Source organism: Oncorhynchus kisutch, linkage group LG2 (genome assembly GCF_002021735.2).
Source record: "Oncorhynchus kisutch isolate 150728-3 linkage group LG2, Okis_V2, whole genome shotgun sequence".
Classification (NCBI taxonomy): Eukaryota; Metazoa; Chordata; class Actinopteri; order Salmoniformes; family Salmonidae; genus Oncorhynchus; species Oncorhynchus kisutch.
The window spans coordinates 65,174,203-65,189,922 of NC_034175.2; the positions used below are offsets into that span (position 1 = coordinate 65,174,203).

Consider the following 15,720-nt stretch of genomic DNA (forward strand, 5'->3'; position numbering starts at 1 on the left):
AAGTGGTGTCCAACAAGCAGAGCTCGGGTCAAACAGACAGAAGAATGGTCCAAGGAGTCAGTCCTCCAGACCACCACCTAGTCTTATAGGTATGTTCTCCCTCCTGTGCGTTCCCCTCTGAAGGTCAGTAACACAGACAGACTTTTGAGTTTTCTTTGGTTTAGTTTAGTTTATTAACTCAACCATTTAAAAAAAACAAGCAAACATAAAACTTGAATATGTCTTAAATGGAGTTAAATCATGGAGGATAACACACAATACAGTCTGGGACTTATTTACATGGAGTTAAATCATGGAGGATAACACACAATACAGTCTGGGACTTATTTACATGGAGTTAAATCATGGAGGATAACACACAATACAGTCTGGGACTTATTTACATGGAGTTAAATCATGGAGGATAACACACAATACAGTCTGGGACTTATTTACATGGAGTTAAATCATGGAGGATAACACACAATACAGTCTGGGACTTATTTACATGGAGTTAAATCATGGAGGATAACACACAATACAGTCTGGGACTTATTTACATGGAGTTAAATCATGGAGGATAACACACAATACAGTCTGGGACTTATTTACATGGAGTTAAATCATGGAGGATAACACACAATACAGTCTGGGACTTATTTACATGGAGTTAAATCATGGAGGATAACACACAATACAGTCTGGGACTTATTTACATGGAGTTAAATCATGGAGGATAACACACAATACAGTCTGGGCCTTATTTACATGGAGTTAAATCATGGAGGATAACACACAATACAGTCTGGGACTTATTTACATGGAGTTAAATCATGGAGGATAACACACAATACAGTCTGGGACTTATTTACATTGTTAAATCATGGAGGATAACACACAATACAGTCTGGGACTTATTTACATGGAGTTAAATCATGGAGGATAACACACAATACAGTCTGGGACTTATTTACATGGAGTTAAATCATGGAGGATAACACACAATACAGTCTGGGACTTATTTACATGGAGTTAAATCATGGAGGATAACACACAATACAGTCTGGGACTTATTTACATGGAGTTAAATCATGGAGAATAACACACAATACAGTCTGGGACTTATTTACATGGAGTTAAATCATGGAGGATAACACACAATACAGTCTGGGACTTATTTACATGGAGTTAAATCATGGAGAATAACACACAATACAGTCTGGGACTTATTTACATGGAGTTAAATCATGGAGGATAACACACAATACAGTCTGGGACTTATTTACATGGAGTTAAATCATGGAGGATAACACACAATACAGTCTGGGACTTATTTACATGGAGTTAAATCATGGAGAATAACACACAATACAGTCTGGGACTTATTTACATGGAGTTAAATCATGGAGGATAACACACAATACAGTCTGGGACTTATTTACATGGAGTTAAATCATGGAGGATAACACACAATACAGTCTGGGACTTATTTACATGGAGTTAAATCATGGAGAATAACACACAATACAGTCTGGGACTTATTTACATGGAGTTAAATCATGGAGGATAACACACAATACAGTCTGGGACTTATTTACATGGAGTTAAATCATGGAGGATAACACACAATACAGTCTGGGACTTATTTACATGGAGTTAAATCATGGAGGATAACACACAATACAGTCTGGGACTTATTTACATGGAGTTAAATCATGGAGGATAACACACAATACAGTCTGGGACTTATTTACATTGTTAAATCATGGAGGATAACACACAATACAGTCTGGGACTTATTTACATGGAGTTAAATCATGGAGGATAACACACAATACAGTCTGGGACTTATTTACATTGTTAAATCATGGAGGATAACACACAATACAGTCTGGGACTTATTTACATGGAGTTAAATCATGGAGGATAACACACAATACAGTCTGGGACTTATTTACATGGAGTTAAATCATGGAGGATAACACACAATACAGTCTGGGACTTATTTACATGGAGTTAAATCATGGAGGATAACACACAATACAGTCTGGGACTTATTTACATGGAGTTAAATCATGGAGGATAACACACAATACAGTCTGGGACTTATTTACATGGAGTTAAATCATGGAGGATAACACACAATACAGTCTGGGACTTATTTACATTGTTAAATCATGGAGGATAACACACAATACAGTCTGGGACTTATTTACATGGAGTTAAATCATGGAGGATAACACACAATACAGTCTGGGACTTATTTACATGGAGTTAAATCATGGAGGATAACACACAATACAGTCTGGGACTTATTTACATTGTTAAATCATGGAGGATAACACACAATACAGTCTGGGACTTATTTACATGGAGTTAAATCATGGAGGATAACACACAATACAGTCTGGGACTTATTTACATTGTTAAATCATGGAGAATAACACACAATACAGTCTGGGACTTATTTACATTGTTAAATCATGGAGGATAACACACAATACAGTCTGGGACTTATTTACATTGTTAAATCATGGAGGATAACACACAATACAGTCTGGGACTTATTTACATTGTTAAATCATGGAGGATAACACACAATACAGTCTGGGACTTATTTACATTGTTAAATCATGGAGGATAACACACAATACAGTCTGGGACTTATTTACATGGAGTTAAATCATGGAGGATAACACACAATACAGTCTGGGACTTATTTACATTGTTAAATCATGGAGGATAACACACAATACAGTCTGGGACTTATTTACATTGTTAAATCATGGAGGATAACACACAATACAGTCTGGGACTTATTTACATTGTTAAATCATGGAGGATAACACACAATACAGTCTGGGACTTATTTACATTGTTAAATCATGGAGGATAACACACAATACAGTCTGGGACTTATTTACATGGAGTTAAATCATGGAGGATAACACACAATACAGTCTGGGACTTATTTACATGGAGTTAAATCATGGAGGATAACACACAATACAGTCTGGGACTTATTTACATTGTTAAATCATGGAGATTAACACACAATACAGTCTGGGACTTATTTACATTGTTAAATCATGGAGGATAACACACAATACAGTCTGGGACTTATTTACATTGTTAAATCATGGAGGATAACACACAATACAGTCTGGGACTTATTTACATTGTTAAATCATGGAGGATAACACACAATACAGTCTGGGACTTATTTACATTGTTAAATCATGGAGGATAACACACAATACAGTCTGGGACTTATTTACATGGAGTTAAATCATGGAGGATAACACACAATACAGTCTGGGACTTATTTACATTGTTAAATCATGGAGGATAACACACAATACAGTCTGGGACTTATTTACATTGTTAAATCATGGAGGATAACACACAATACAGTCTGGGACTTATTTACATTGTTAAATCATGGAGATTAACACACAATACAGTCTGGGACTTATTTACATTGTTAAATCATGGAGGATAACACACAATACAGTCTGGGACTTATTTACATTGTTAAATCATGGAGATTAACACACAATACAGTCTGGGACTTATTTACATTGTTAAATCATGGAGGATAACACACAATACAGTCTGGGACTTATTTACATTGTTAAATCATGGAGGATAACACACAATACAGTCTGGGACTTATTTACATTGTTAAATCATGGAGGATAACACACAATACAGTCTGGGACTTATTTACATTGTTAAATCATGGAGGATAACACACAATACAGTCTGGGACTTATTTACATTGTTAAATCATGGAGGATAACACACAATACAGTCTGGGACTTATTTACATTGTTAAATCATGGAGGATAACACACAATACAGTCTGGGACTTATTTACATGGAGTTAAATCATGGAGGATAACACACAATACAGTCTGGGACTTATTTACATGGAGTTAAATCATGGAGGATAACACACAATACAGTCTGGGACTTATTTACATTGTTAAATCATGGAGGATAACACACAATACAGTCTGGGACTTATTTACATGGAGTTAAATCATGGAGGATAACACACAATACAGTCTGGGACTTATTTACATTGTTAAATCATGGAGATTAACACACAATACAGTCTGGGACTTATTTACATTGTTAAATCATGGAGGATAACACACAATACAGTCTGGGACTTATTTACATTGTTAAATCATGGAGATTAACACACAATACAGTCTGGGACTTATTTACATTGTTAAATCATGGAGGATAACACACAATACAGTCTGGGACTTATTTACATTGTTAAATCATGGAGATTAACACACAATACAGTCTGGGACTTATTTACATTGTTAAATCATGGAGGATAACACACAATACAGTCTGGGACTTATTTACATTGTTAAATCATGGAGGATAACACACAATACAGTCTGGGACTTATTTACATTGTTAAATCATGGAGATTAACACACAATACAGTCTGGGACTTATTTACATTGTTAAATCATGGAGATTAACACACAATACAGTCTGGGACTTATTTACATTGTTAAATCATGGAGGATAACACACAATACAGTCTGGGACTTATTTACATTGTTAAATCATGGAGGATAACACACAATACAGTCTGGGACTTATTTACATTGTTAAATCATGGAGGATAACACACAATACAGTCTGGGACTTATTTACATTGTTAAATCATGGAGGATAACACACAATACAGTCTGGGACCTATTTACATTGGGTTCTAGTCCCATGCCATCCAACCTCTGTACACCAACACCAGCCCCATTCCAAGCCCTAGCCCCAGCTCCAGCCATATGCCTATGCCACAGGAGGCTGGTGAGGGGTGGATGGCTCATAATCATGTCTGGAATGGAGTAAATGGAATGGTATCGAACACATGGAAACCATGTGTGGGATGTACTTGATACCATTCCATTTGTTATATTCCTGCTATTTCTCTGACCCAGTCCTCCCAAATTAAGGTTCCACCAGCCGCCGGTGACATATACCCATATCCCATCCCCTCTCTCCTAGTTCCAGTTGCAACCCTTTTCCCCCACAACCAACACTCAGCCACAGACTCAGCCTCATGCCCTACCCCTACCCCTACCCCAGCCCCTAGACCTACCCCAGCCCCAGGCCCTAGCCCTACCCCAGCCTCAGCCCTACCCCTAGCCCTACCCCAGCCCCAGGCTCTAGCTCTACTCCAGCCCCTAGCCCTAGCTCTACCCAAGCCCCAGACCGTAGCCCTACCTCAGCCCCAGCCCTACCCCAGCCCTACCCCAGGCCCTAACCCAGCCCCAGGCCCCAGCCCTACCCCAGCCCCAGCCCTACCCTAGCCCTACCCAAGCCCTACTCCAGCCTCAGCCCTGCCCTACCCCAGCCCCAGCCCTACCTCAGCCCCAGCCCCAGCCCCAGCCCTACCCCAGCCCCTAGCACTACCCCAGCCCTAGCCCTACCCCTGCCCCAGCTCCAGCCCCAGACCCTAGCCCTACCCCAGCCATACCCAGCCCTAGCCCTACCCCAGCTCTAGCCCTACTCCTAGCCGTGCCCCACCCCTACCCCTACCCCAGCCCCAGCCTCAGCCCTACCCCTAGCCGTGCCACTGCCCGACCCCTACCGCAGCCCCAGCCCCAGCCTCAGCCCTAACCCTAGTCCTACCCCAGCCTCCGCCTCAGCCCTACCCCTAGTCCTACCCCAGCCCCAGCCTCAGCCCTACCCCATCCCTAGCTCTACTCCAGCCCCAGCCCCAGCCACAGCCCTAACCCTACCCCAGACCTACCCCAGCCTCAGCCTCAGCCCTACCCCTAGACCTACCCCAGGCCCTAGCCCTACCCCAGCCCCTAGCCCTACCCCAGCCTCAGCCCTACCCCAGCCCCAGCCACAGCCACAGCCCTAACCCAGACCTACCCCTAACCCAGCCTCAGCCTCAGCCCTACCCCAGCCTCAGCCCTACCCCGGCCCTACCTCAGCCCCAGCCCTACCCCTACCCCAGCCTCAGCCCTACCCCAGCCCCAGCTCTATACACTAGCTCACCTATGATGGATGACAACCGAGTTGACCCTTGACCTTTTCTCAGGCGGCTGGCGATTCTAACGTGGCTGTGCCACCCTCTCTCCCCCCACGGGAGCCGGCCATCTCCTGCCTTTGAATGGGGCCCGTCTCGTTTCTGTGGCAATGGGAGCCAGACTTGCCAAAGAGCCCTCGCTCTACATCCTTATTTCTTTCTTGGCTCTCAACGCCTGCGATATGGAAATAGATCCATCAAACAACCAAAACATAGAGTGGGAGAAGTGGGGGGGCAGTGGTGATCTCACTGCAAACTGTGACTTCACACGTTTGTCCACAGAATGGATCTACCACCCACATGCATCCACAAATTAATACGTACACGACCCATATGGGGGTCCCGAGTGGCGCCGCGGTCTGAGGCATTGTATCTCAATGCTAGACGTGTCACTACAAACCCTGGTTTGATCCCAGGTTGTATCACAACCGGCCATGATTGGGAGTCCCATATGGTGGTGCACAATTTGGCCCAGCGTCATCTGGGATAGGGTTTGGCTGGGTTAGATACTGGCAAATATTTTTTTTTTGTGTGGAACAACATATTATGTGTTTGGAAAAGAGAGGGGGGAGACCCAGACACAGAAGAGGCTCTAGACTAATAGCCTCATTCATTACTGCTGGTTCAATGTGTGTGTGTGTGTGTGTGTGTGTGTGTGTGTGTGTGTGTGTGTGTGTGTGTGTGTGTGTGTGTGTGTGTGTGTGTGTGTGTGTGTGTGTGTGTGTGTGTGTGTGTGTGTGTGTGTGTGTGCATGTGTGTGAGCACATGTATCCAGTATGGCGTAGACATTCTAAACTCTGGTCCAGTAGAGGTGGACTGAGGTTATGCTCTGTTATAGCAGAATTGAGAGATTATAGATCATGTATGTTATGTTCAGTTTTGGCCATCCACGCCTGGCTTGGGTCGCATTGCTAATGACGCAGATGTCTTTTATGATGCAGTCACATCTAAACCATTTAACAGACTCTTGTATGCAGATTGATTTGGAGTGTGTATTCAAGTAAGAAAGCCGGAACTGAACCATAATACCATCCTTATTGTAGCTTTCCAGGACCAGGTTTGGGAGAAATGTCTAGGTGCTGATACATTCCAAGGGTCACTTTAATTGTCACACACACCTCCGTCACCAAATTGCAACTCAGAGAGTAAATAGATTCAGCTGACGTCTTTAAGAGTGGGAATGTGTTTGGGGGATATGTGGGGTAGGTGCAAACTCTCGCTGGCTGTCTATTATTAATATGCCATGTGCAGTGACAGACTGAGCTCGTCGCCTCATTTTAACAAAGGATCAACTGTACGAGAACAGCTAGAGTACATACCATCTGACAGAAAGCATTAAGATGACCCAAAGTGATACACATTTCTACAGTATATTATGGCCATCATTAACTTAAACCATAGTGTATGTGTGTGTATATCTGCATATTGTATGTGTGTAAGCGTGTGTGTGTGTATGCCCACGTGTGTGTGTGTGTGTGTGTGTGTGTGTGTGTGTGTGTGTTTGTCACGGGCCACACTCGGGAGGGTGGGAAACATTTTGACAAAACATAACAGATACAGAACATGATTTCTGTTTAGTGTCAGACAAGTCCTGTTGTCATGGAGATGTCATGACAAGTCAGAGTTTGGACACAGATAGAACAATGAGACCGGTATGTCTCCCGGATGCAAAAGCTAATTGAGTTCACAGAGTAGGTGTTCCCTAACGGAAATATGCAGATAATAGGATTTCGCGCCAGTAGAATCTCGCTAGCTTGTGCTTGGCTCTGCCCACCTTCTTGCTTGTTCTGCCCACTATGACTCATTTGTTCCCATTTGAAATGACAAGCTGTGGTCTTTCTTGGTTTAGTTGTAAAAAATCTTTGGTTTAGATGAGCAGCAAAGGCAACCATAACAATGTGGAACTAATAGGATTTCACAGAGTTCCCCCTAGCTGTCAGACATGTGTAGACCTACATTATGCGAGTCCTGCTGTATTAAGGAAGGTGTAGGGTAGGCAACCTCAAGACATGATGCAGCTTGGTTCCAAAAAGTATAGGCTACGCTATGCAACACACCTGTCATTCACTGGCATTGTATTTATCTACAGGATCCACTGAATAAGGTCCTTTCAAACTGCTTCCATGAAATCAATGTACAGAAATGTCAGTTTGGCTTAGAGTAGCCTCAGACACTAAGGCTTCGCTCATGTAGTCAAGTCAACGAGACGCGATTTGTAAGGAAGTCCCCTTGTGACTATAGGGCTTCGAAGGAAGTGCCGCCCTCTTGGTCACACAGACCTACTATTAGCTAGTCATTAGACAAGATGACATTGTTCCTAACCTATAGCCCCCTCAGTTTGACTCTGTCTGAATGATTACGTGGTGAGTTCAGGGTGGAATAGTCTTCATGAGATCCTCCTCACCCTCACAGAGGATCCCACACTCAGTCACACACTCACACAGTCAGTCACACAGTCAGTCAGTCACACAGTCAATCAGTCAGTCACTCAGTCACTCAGTCAGTCACTCACTCGCTCACTCACTCACTCACTCACTCACTCAATTACTCACTCAGTCTGTGGTCCTGCCCATTAACCACATGTGGTTGGCCACACGCCACAGTGATTTCAGCTGCCCTGCCTGCCCAAGACTCACAAAACAATTATTCAAAGCTGTCTCATGTTTGCATGGGTGAGTGTGTGTGGGTAAGTGTGTGTGGGTAAGTGTGTGTGGGTGAGTGTGGGTGAGTGTGTGTGGGTGAGTGTGTGTGGGTGAGTGTGTGTGTGTGGGTGAGTGTGTGTGTGTGGGTGAGTGTGTGTGGGTGAGTGTGTGTGGGTGAGTGTGTGTGGGTGAGTGTGTGTGGGTGAGTGATCCAGTGTCTCTTTAGCCTTTTACTGCACTGGGCGAAATCATGGTCACACAGAGTGTTTCTTGGTAGTCTTAAACAAATCTACTTTGAAACTAAAGTATACACCTCACACACATATGGGCTTAAAAAGAAGAAGACACCTGTACCATGTCTGATAGAGTTGAAATGTATTACATTTTCAGTTTGTGTCACAATATTACACTTTATATACACCACAGAAGACTGAAATATAACCAAATTGTTTGACATCGAAACACCAGATTTGTAGTTTTTTTGTAAATAACGTTGGTTAATTATGAAATGATGAAAATGATGAAGAACATTCCAGCCATGTGGCCACTACAGGGTGATTTGGTCTTTTGACTGCAGGAAAGGGCTACCAGGGTTGTTCAGGGTTGCATCAGTTACACAAGTCAGAATGGCTTGGCTGTTTACAACTGGGATGCCTTTATTTCTGTAAACATTGACAGCGTCACTCTCTCTTCCACATAAGATGTGTTTCCGTTGTTTAAAAAGGATAAAACAATCTGTAACAATGACGCAGTACAGTCTGACATGCACAAGCTGTGTTTTACAAAGAATGCAAAAAGTGTAAGCTATTGCAATATGAACTTTGTTAGAGTATAGTCAAAACATGCATGATCTAATTGTTTGCAATGCCAACAGCTGTAAAAAACCGAAGAAGTGACCTATGGGGAAAGGAGAGTGGGAGAAGGAGAAGAAGAGGGAGGAGAGGGAGGAGAAGAAGAGGGAGGAGAGGGAGGAGAAGAAGAGAGAGGAGAGGGAGGAGAAGAAGAGAGAGGAGAGGGAGGAGAAGAAGAGAGAGGAGAGGGAGGAGAAGAAGAGAGAGGAGAGGGAGGAGAAGAAGAGAGAGGAGGGGGAGGAGAAGAAGAGAGAGGAGAGGGAGGAGAAGAAGAGAGAGGAGAGGGAGGAGAAGAAGAGAGAGGAGAGGGAGGAGAAGAAGAGAGAGGAGAGGGAGGAGAAGAAGAGAGAGGAGAGGGAGGAGAAGAAGAGAGAGGAGAGGGAGGAGAAGAAGAGAGAGGAGAGGGAGGAGAAGAAGAGAGAGGAGAGGGAGGAGAAGAAGAGAGAGGAGAGGGAGGAGAAGAAGAGAGAGGAGGGGGAGGAGAAGAAGAGAGAGGAGGAGGAGGAGAAGAAGAGAGAGGAGGGGAGGAGAAGAAGAGAGAGGAGGGGGAGGAGAAGAAGAGAGAGGAGGGGGAGGAGAAGAAGAGAGAGGAGGGGGAGGAGAAGAAGAGAGAGGAGGGGAGGAGAAGAAGAGAGAGGAGGGGGAGGAGAAGAAGAGAGAGGAGAGGGAGGAGAAGAAGAGAGAGGAGAGGGAGGAGAAGAAGAGAGAAGAGGGGAGGAGAAGAAGAGAGAGGAGAGGGAGGAGAAGAAGAGAGAGGAGAGGGAGGAGAAGAAGAGAGAGGAGGGGAAGTGTGTAAATGTGTGTGTGTGTGTGTTAGTGAATGTGTTTGTTAGTGAGTGTGTGTGTGTGTGTTAGTGAGTGTGTGTTAGTGAGTATGTGTGTGTGTGTGTGTGTGTGTGTGTGTGTGTGTGTGTGTGTGTGTGTGTGTGTGTGTGTTAGTGAATGTGTGTGTTAGAGTGTTTGTGTTGCATTTTATAGATGTCCATTTATAAATGGCCCCCCCTTGCATGAGTGTTCGTGCGTGCACACACACACACACACACACACACACACACACACACACACACACACACACACACACAAGAGCCAAGTACAAAGCTGAGCACTATAAACACTCTCCATCCAAAACATCTTTCTTCCTCCAGAAAAAGACAGAAATATCTCAATCTACTCCTCCTCCTCTTCCTCTACCTTACCTTTAGACACATCTGTCTGTGCTCCTCCCTCCTTCCTTTTGTCTTCCACTCTTCCTCCACAGATATCTTTCTCTTCTCATCTTTGTCTTCCCTGTCTCCTATTCTTCCTCTCTATCTAAATGAGCAAATACTATAATATTCCCCTCTTTTTTCCTTGGAGAGAGGGGCAGAGGAGGGAGAGGGGAAGAAGAGAGAGCAGCAGAGAGAGGGTGAGAGGGAAAAAAGAGGAAGAGAGGCAGGCTGGTGTGGGAGGTGAGAGAGGGTGTGAGAGGAGGAAATGAGAGGAGCGAAGAGTAATGAAAGGGAGAGACGTATGCACAGAGACGTATGTGTAGAGTATAGGTATGAGTACCGTATGAGTACAGTATGAGTACAGTATGAGTACAGGTATGAGTACAGGTATGAGTACAGTATGAGTATAGGTATGAGTACAGGTATGAGTACAGTATGAGTATAGGTATGAGTACAGGTATGAGTAGAGTATGAGCACAGGTATGAGTACAGTATGAGTACAGTATGAGTACGGTATGAGTACAGGTATGAGTACAGTATGAGTACAGGTATGAGTACAGTATGAGTACAGGTATGAGTACTGTATAGGTATGAGTACAGGTATGAGTACAGGTATGAGTACAGTATGAGTATAGGTATGAGTATAGGTATGAGTACAGGTATGAGTACAGTATGAGTGCAGGTATGCGTACAGTGTGAGTACAGTATGAGTACAGTATGAGTACAGTATGAGTGCAGGTATGAGTACAGTGTGAGTACAGTGTGAGTACAGTATGAGTATAGGTATGAGTATAGGTATGAGTACAGGTATGAGTACAGTATGAGTGCAGGTATGCGTACAGTGTGAGTACAGGTATGAGTACAGGTATGAGTACAGGTATGAGTACAGTATGAGTACAGTATGAGTACAGGTATGAGTACAGGAATGAGGCACGCAGAATTGATCCCTGTACAGGCCTTTACTCTGACAACACTGTTGGATCCTACTGGATGTTAAAAACACTAACTGGGGAACGACTGTCAAAGCCTCCTGAGCATGTCCAAAAAAACACTGGGCCTTCCGATTCCACTCCCCACCACACACACACACACACACACTGGCCCCGTTAGACACAGCTGTGCTGCTAAGCAACCAAACTATGTTTACAGATTCTCTCACTCCCTTTGTCAGTCTCTCGCTCTCACATTCTCATCTGAATGCAGTGAATTCCTTCAGTTTAAAATCTCTTAACACTAAATTAGAGGTGTATGGTCACACAAACATGCCCTTTATCTACCACACACACACACACACACGCACACGCACACACACACACACACACACACACACACACACACACACACACACACACACACACACACACACACACACACACACACACACACACACACACGATCTGATCTGCAGTGTCATCATCATCTTAGAACACTCTTTGACCTTTCTGTTCTTAGTCGGCCTTCCTGACCCTGTACCTCCTGTGTCCACTTGAAGGGAGGGGGTATGCATAATGTGTTTTTAGTTGATTTGTTCAACTATAGGTGGGTATATACCTGTGCACAGCGAGGTGTCCCACTGGGAAAAAAACTGGTTGAATCAGCATTGTTTCCACATCATTTCAACCCAAAGATTCTACGTGTCGACATTGAATCAACGTGGAAAACTGATTGGATTTGCACATCTAATGACATGGTGACTTGTTGTTGCCTCACAGAATAAGAGCATAACTGGACATTCACTTTTAATGACTGACCAATGGACCGATGAGCTTTCCAGTGAGAGAACACCATCCATTTCAACCAATGAGCTGTCATTTTCCCAGGGAGAAATAGCTCTTGTCAGCCAGTGACAGTGTTTGACCTGCGCTCTTTTCACACCAAACTGCTGCTCCTGCCCCCATCACACAGACCTGACAGTTTGGCTTCATCTCTCTGCCTTGCACACATCTCACAGCCTACACATAGACATGTACGTTCACTCACACACACACATGCACACACACATTCTCCTGCATACACACACACACACACACACACGCCTTCCACACAAGCAATCTTTCACAGATACCCACATTCCATTTCCTGGGGATGGCAACTTTTAGCAGAAGAAGAGAATCGAGCAAACCCAGAAGGGGGCACTGTCACGACATACCCTGAGACACCAACTACCCGCTACCCAGGCTTCCCCCGGCTAACACTCTGTCCACCAATAATACTATGATCTACTTCACTGTTCATCGCTTTGGTAGCATCCTCTGCCAGTATGAGTGTGAGCCGGGGGAAGCCTGGGCAGCGGGTAGTTGGTGTATGTCGTGACAGTGCCCCCTTCTGGGTTTGCTCGATTCTCTTCTTCTGCTAAAAGTATACATGTACTGTATGACAACAAATCATATTTGACTTGAATGTAAAATGCATCACAGAAGTCTCAGTGACCTCTGCATGTGAAGCAGCCACAGTAAACACAGACAACACTTAATGGTACTTAAGCTTTACACGGAAAACCAACCCTAATTGTTCAAACAGTCTAGCTGATTGATTCCCATTTATTCCAAACTGCCAAGATACCCAATAACATCCAAGAACAACTAAATTTGAAGTGAACCAAAGTTTATTGGTGCTACCCCAAAAATATTTAGTTTCATTGAAATCCAAAGGAAGACTTGGATTTTACTGGACTATTTAAAGTGCCTTTAGAAATGATTCACACCCCTTGACTTTTTCCACATTTTGTTGTGCTACTGGCCCACACACAATACCAAAGTGGAATGATGTTATTAGAAATGTTTACTTTATTTTTACTGAAATGTCTTGAGTCAATAAGTAAGTATTCAATCCCTTTGTCACAGCAAGCCTAAGTAAGTTCAGGAGTAAAAATGGGCTTAACAAATCGCAAAATAAGTTGCATGGACATAGTTTTTGAATGACTACCCCATCTCTGTACCTCACACATACAACCATCTGTAACGTCTCTCAGTCGAGCGGTACATTTTAAACACAGATTCAACCACAAAGACCAAGGAGAGTTTCCAATGTCTCACAAAGAAGGGATCCCATTGGTAGATGGGTAAAAAAAAAGCAGATATTCAATATCCCTTTGAACATGGTGAAGTTATTAATTACACTTTGGATGGAGTAGCAATGCACCCAGTCACTACAAAGATTGACTACTACATTGTAGCTACTCCACAATACTAACCTAAATGACAGAGTGAAGAAAAGGAAGCTTGTACAGAATAAAAGGAAAGGAATTTACTTAATGTCCTGAATACAATGTTTTCAAGCATGGTGGTGGCTGCATCATGTTAAGGGTATGCTTGTCATCAGCAAGGACTAGGTCGTTATTTAGGATAAAAAGTAACGGAATAGAGCTAGGCACAGGCAAAATTCTAGAGAAAAACCTGGTTCACTCTGCTTTCCAACACTCACTGGGAGATAAATTCTCCATTCAACAGGATAATAACCTAAAACACAAGGCCAAAGATAAACTGGAGTAGCTTACCAAGATGACATTGAATGTTCCTGAGTGGCCAAGATACAGTTTTGATTTAAATCAGCTTGGAAATCTATGACTTGAACATGTCTCTCTAGCAATGATCAACAACCAACTTGACAGAGCTCGAAGAGTTCAAACATCATAATTAAGTGCAAATATTGTACAATCTAGGTCTGCAAAGCTCTTAGATTTACCCAGAAAGACTCACAGCTGTAATCACTACCACTGGTGATTTTAACATGCATTGACTCAAGGATACTTATGTAAATTAGATATTTGTGTATTTAATTTTGTATACATTTTCTAAAAACATGTTTTCACTTTGTTATTATGGGGTATTGTGTGTGTATATGGGTGAGAAAAATGTTATCCATTTTGAATTGAGGCTGTAACAGAACAAAATGTGGAATAAGTCAAGGGTATTAATAATTTCAGAAGGCACTGTACAATCATGTAAAACCAGTCCTGATATGAAAAACTCACTGAGAAAATATTATGGATATCATCACAGAGCATCAAAAAACAACGACAAGGAACACCACTCTATACAAAGACTTGTCTACAACTCTGGTTCTGATCATTCCAAAATACACTCAAAGGCAATCAACCTGTCAACTGTTCCTAAATGACCAGTGCTGATTGAACAAATACAAACACATTGCATATACAGACACATAAACCAAGTGCCAAGATGTCAACCTGAATTTAACTATATGTTTTTTGTTTTACATGCATCTGAAAAAGCTTCATTTATTACAGCATTCACCCTTGTAATCTGACATTATGAAAAAGATGCTAAGGCTGGAGAATTGGAAGGTTCCTTACCTTTCTCTGTGAGTGGCTGTTTAAAGGGGGAATAATCACTGCAGTCAGACAGATGGAGAGACAGACAGATGGATGTACTGAGACAACCCTGGGTTATGAGCTCCGAACAGCATCACGGCATGGACCTGTCTTATATCTACTACTGGGAGGAGTCAGGGGAAGAAGAGTGCAGAGAGAGGGAGCGAGAGAGGGGGGAGGCAAGAGAGGGGGGGAAAGAGAGAGAGAGAGAGGGGGAGAGGGCACGAGAGAGAGAGTGAGAGGGCAAGAGACAGAGAGGGAGGAGGGATGGAAAGAGAATGAGAGGGGGGAACGGGCAAGAGAGAGAGAATGGGGAAAGAGAGTAGAGAGAAAGAGGGGTGAAAGAAAGTGAGAAAAGGGTGGAAGAGTCCAGACTTCAATAAGAATAATGGATGGAAGAATCCAGACTTCAATAAGAATAATGGATGGAAGAGTCCAGACTTCAATAAGAATAATGGATGGAAGAGTCCAGACTTCAATAAGAATAATGGATGGAAGAGTCCAGACTTCAACAAGAATAATGGGTGGAAGATTTGGGATTATTAGTTGTGAATTAGCTGCTCCTAGCCACCTGGTCCAGTTCAAACTGTGGGTCAGCTGCTGAGTCAGGGGCTTCCACAATAGGCCATCACTGGAT

At 43.2% G+C, this 15,720-nt stretch overlaps 1 protein-coding gene across 1 annotated transcript in view; it reads right to left on the reverse strand.

Moving 5' to 3' along the window:
- Positions 1-15,150, reverse strand: part of LOC109903226 (collagen alpha-1(VIII) chain-like) — a 30,934-nt gene extending 15,784 nt beyond the window's left edge. The window contains exon 1 of the mRNA XM_031800044.1: positions 15,066-15,150. The gene's annotated coding sequence lies outside the window, so the exon portion shown is untranslated. The remainder of the gene's footprint in view (positions 1-15,065) is intronic.
- Positions 15,151-15,720: the final 570 nt, after the last annotated feature.